Raw genomic sequence first — 5,493 nt, 5'->3', positions numbered from 1 at the left:
AAAATTAAATACTCAAAAAATAATTAATTGAGAATTAATTATTATTTAAATAATGTGATTATTTAAATTTGAATTTGAATTGTGAACATAATTTAAATTTATCCTTTTGAACTTATTTGATAAGTTGTTCAATTTAGAATTCAAATTAATTTAAGTTTGACTTAAATTCGAATTTGAATTTGAATTAAAATTGGACTACAGGATAAAGGATGAATACTCTTCCTTCATTATCCAGTTTTGGCGCCACACACAGGGTTAGAAAACCCTAGGGGTGGCCGGCCACTTTAGGGATAAGTAGAGGAGTTTTTGTTGTTCCAAATTAAAATAGGAGATAGAGATTTGATTATGTTTTGAAGTTTGACTTCTACTCTTTCAATATGAGAATGATAGAATTGTGAACATAATTTTGAAAGCAATTTTTTCTGCCCTAAGAGTTGGTGGCCGAATTTTCTCAAAGGAAAAAAGAGAGGAAAATTTTTTCTCCCAAAAATTTCACATCGTGCATGCGTTGGTGTTTGTGGAAAATTTGAGTGTTTAATCAAACATGTTTTGTCTCATGTGTACCCACACACACGTCTACGTGGAATCAAGGAATTGACGTGGAAGACTTTAGTTTTCTAAACACAAAGCTTGGAGCAAGGACTGTTCGTGGACAAAGAACTCAAGTTATCATCCGAGTCGGCTTTCAGGTATTTTTCCTGATTGAGTTCTTGATATATATAAATTAATGTGATTAATTTATTCGTGCATAAATTAATATAATCTATAGAGTATCTCTAAAGTTTTTCTGAAATTTTTGTTATACACGATCCGCCTCCTCGCCACACTTTCGCATCCGAATTCAGTTCGGTTACCAACAGTTTGGCCAAGGTAATGGCACCAATGCCAAAGAAGATGAAAATAGGTCCGAAAACGATTGATTGTATCTTCATTGGGTATGCTCATAACAGTACCACATATCAATTCCTTGTGCACGAGTCTCAAAACCCTGACATACACAAGAACACGATAATAGAGTTTAGGAATGTATCATTTTTGAACATGTATTTCCATGTAAGACTAAGAAAGATGAGCCTAGTTCGTCAAAACAAATTTTTGAGATTATCATAGAAGATTGTAGTCAAAATTCTGAAACTGATGGAAATGTGGAAAAAGAGGAAGAGCCTAGACGAAGTAAGAGGGCAAGGATAGAAAAATCTTTCGGACCGGATTTTCTAATGTTTATGCTAGAGGCTGAACCTCAAACGTATAAAGAAGCTGTAAGCTCAACTGAGAGTCCTTTATGGAAAGAAGCCATAAAGAGTGAGATAAATTCTATCTTACAAAATCATACTTGGGACTAGTAGACCTTCCACCAAAAAATAAACTACTAGGTTCTAAATGGATTTTTAAACGAAAAATGGAGATAGACGGAACAATTGACAAGTATGAGGTCAGACTAGTAATAAAAGGTTATAGACAACGAGAAGGCCTTGATTACTTTGACACGTATTGTCCTGTGACGAGAATAACATCTATAAGGATGATACTAGCAAGAGCTGCACTGTGGAATCTTGAAGTCCATCAAATAGATGTGAAGACAGCTTTTCTAAATGGAGATCTGGAAGAAGAAATCTACATGGAACAACCTGAGGGTTGTGTAGCTCCAGGACAAGAGAAGAAAGTCTACAAATTAGTGAAGTCTTTGTACGGACTGAAATAAGCACCAAAACAATGGCATAAGAAATTTGACGATGTCGTGACGTCAAATGAATTCAAAATCAACGAGTGTTTATGTCAAGAATACAGAAGACGATTATGTCATTCTTTATCTATATGTAGACGACATAATAATTGTGGGTAGCAATGATCAGATGGTCAAATCTACCAAACACATGTTGAACTCAATGTTTGACATGAAAGATATGGGACCCGCTGATGTGATTTTGAGGATCAAAATTAAAAGGGTGCCTGATGGTCTCATATTGACTCAGTCATATTACGTGGACAAGATACTTGACAAGTTTAATAAAGATGATTCTGGTATAGCCAAAATTCCTATTGATATAAGTCAACATTTGTCTAAAAATAGAGGAGAAAGCATATCCCAGGTGGAGTATGCTAGAGTGATTGGCAGTCCGATGTACTTAATGAGCTGTACAAGACTAGATATTACTTTCCCTGTAAGTAGATTGAGCAAATTCACGAGTAACCCATGAGATGACCACTAGAAAGCAATTGTGAGAGTACTAAGGTACTTAAGATATACTCGTGATTATAGACTGCATTACACAAGAGAACATGCTGTTTTAGAAGGATACTCTTACGCAAGTTAGATATCTGATACACAGGATTCTAAGGCTACTAGTGGATATGGGTGGTGAAGCTATTTCATGGAAATCCTCTAAGCAAACGGTAATAACCAGATCCACAATGGAAGCTGAGTTTGTCACTTTGGATACATGTGGTGAATAAGCTGAATGGCTTAGACATTTCTTGGAGGATATTCTGGATTGGCCAAAACCTGTACCTGCAATTTGCATACACAATGATAGCCAATCAGCTATTCGTAGAGCACATAATATGATGCATAATAGTAAGTCTAGACATATACGTCATTGGCATAATACCATTAGACAACTGATCTCAACGGGAGTCATAGTCGTTGACTATATAAGGTCGAAAGATAATATTGCGGATCCACAGACCAAAGGATAGAATAGAGATCTAGTTGAAAAAACATCGAGAGGAACTGCCCCCCCCCCCCACCCCACAAATGGGGTGGGTGACGTGGAGCTCGATTAGGGATTAATAAAGCAGGTTCCCAGACGAGCCCCACTCGACTGAATTAAAATATAGATAAATTACAGAATCTGAGCCTCTGACGACACACAGGGCTCCACCCACAGGACATACACTATCGTACATACATGCACATGTAAATAATCAATTACAACAGACATCAATCACAGTCTAGTTAATCTAAATATTTCTAGAGTTTACAGAATTCTCAACTCCTTACATTTATATCAGAGGATGACCACAATCCTCACTTGATTCCAACAGCAACACAACTCCACTGCTCCGTAGCAAATATCCAGCTACTGTGCACCGCTCCTAGAATCTCCTGGGAGGGATTTAACACATTTAAAACATAAAACGTGAGCGAATGGCCCAGTAGGATATACTTTGAAATGACATAAAAGTAAATGAATATATAAATATGCGAATGAATAAATAAATGGGTAAATGAATAAATAGACATTCAGTTCCAACAGACAACCGGAACCTCACATCCTTTTTCTCAAAGGAAATATAACTGAAAATAACCGTATTACAGGCTTCAACAAGTAATTAGTACAAATTACTTACCTAACCAAGTGTCTCGCCTACTCGGACCGAGTTTCGGGTTCTGCCCCCGAGGATGCACTATCCGCATCCTATCTAGGCTTACAGCAATAGACTATATTACCAGTTCACAAGATCTCTTTGCTTAAGAAATCATTCATTAACTTTTCTAAAATCGTTATTATGACCTCACGAACTACTCAAGCCGCAGGCCCCATGACTGGGCAAGCCATGAGGTTCTATGACTGGATAAGCTATGAATTCCATGGACAGGACAAGCCATGGATTCCATAAACTCCACAAACCAAGGTTTTCAAAGAGTTTTTCTTTTGCAAACCAACCACTTTCTTTGAAACATTTCTAAGGCCGAAATCCTTTTTGAAAACAGGCTCACAAGGAAAAGGGATAGAAATCCTACCTCGCACTATCAAACCTGGGACTAGCGTTGCCTTTTCCGACTTCCGCTTCCTCAAGCCCCTTCAATCTGAATCCTCAGCGATCACTGATGCAAGACAACACTTTAGGATTAATTCTCATTCCTAAAGCAATCCAATCTCAATTAGATAACAAGGTTTTCAATTAGTGTGCCCTAATCCATTTTCATGTTTCAAAATATCATTCCAAGGGTTTTCAACCTCAAATCAAGGATTGAAGATGCTAATCCATTTATCTCAAGTCCCCAAATGAAGCTAATTTGGGTTCTCCCTGAAAACAAGGTCAAAACAACAATTTCAGGCCAAACAGGGTCAAACCCGTGTCAACCGGTCGACCAGTGACAGAACAGTGCATTACCACCGGTCGACCGATGGTGTGCACTCCTGTCGACCGAACAGGTCGACCGGTCAGGCCAATGCAATCCGGTTGACCGCACCGGTCGACCGGTTACCATGTGATCCGGTCGACCGCACAGGTCGACCGGTGGAATCAGCTGCGCGAGAGAAGCTTGCAGAAACCAGTCCGAAAACCTACAATCTCAGTCCCAAATCGAAACATTTCAAAGGAAAACTACTAGATCCGGGTTCTAGGTCCTAAAACAAGTCTAAAGAACCCAAGATCTCCAATTTCTACCCTAGTTTTACTCAAAAACCATCAATATCCGGTTTGAACCAAAAATAAGTTTTAAAATTCAAAAACTTGAGATTCAAGAGAGGTTCTTTCACTAATCTTACCTCGAATCCTTCTCTTGACATTGAAAACTTCTTTAAATCTTTCCTTGGTTCAAGATCCGTTTGATTTGGGAAAAAAATAGGAGAGAGAAAGAGAGAGAGAGAGAGCGAGAGAGTGAGAGTGAAAGAGAGAGAGAGAGAAAATACACAGGAAGGAAAAGGAAAGGAAGAAAAGAAAAGAAAAGGAAAGAGAAAAGAAAAGGAAAAAGAAAAAGAAATGGACAGGTGTTACAAAATTTTAAAACAACAGTCCAGAAATGCGCCCATACACACTTCTAGGTTAAAATAAATTACTGAGAATAATTTAAATACTTTGGAACTATTTAAACTCACACGTGTCAGAAACATTTATTAATTAATACTCAATTAATAATCCAGATTAGGCACACTAATAATCTCAATTACCTTAATTCATCTCAATTAATTCTTCAGGGTGTTACAGCTCCACCCCCCTTAGGCAATTTCGTCCCCGAAATTAAAGCTTACCTCAAAGTGTAAACATATGCAGATACTGTTCCTGCATTATCGTTTCAAGTTCCCATGTCGCTTCTTCAACTCCGTGGTGCTGCCATAACACTTTCACTAACGGGATCTCACGATGACGCAGACTCTTTATTTTCTGGTCAAGAATCTGAACTAGTACCTTCTCGTATGATGTGTCATACTGTATCAGAACGTCAAACCACTGCACTACAGCTTCCGGCTCAGGTTGACATTTCCGAAGTATGGAGACATGAAACACGTCATGCACGTGAGATAATTCATGCGGTAAAGCCAACCGATAAGCCACTACTCTAACTCGTTGCACGATCGGGAATGGTCCCACATACCTTGGTGCAAGTTTCCCTTTCACACCAAACTGAACAACTCCCTTGCATGGGGAAACCCTCAGTAAAACAAAGTCGCCTTCCTGGAATTCCAAAGGCCTACGCCTTCTATCAGCGTAGCTTTTCTGACGACTTTGAGCTGTCAACAGTCGTTCCCGAATCACAACTATCTT

Source organism: Morus notabilis, unplaced genomic scaffold, assembly GCF_000414095.1.
Source record: "Morus notabilis unplaced genomic scaffold, ASM41409v2 Scaffold271, whole genome shotgun sequence".
Lineage (NCBI taxonomy): Eukaryota > Viridiplantae > Streptophyta > Magnoliopsida > Rosales > Moraceae > Morus > Morus notabilis.
The sequence above is the reverse complement of the archived record's forward strand: the minus strand, read 5'-3'. Positions refer to the sequence as shown.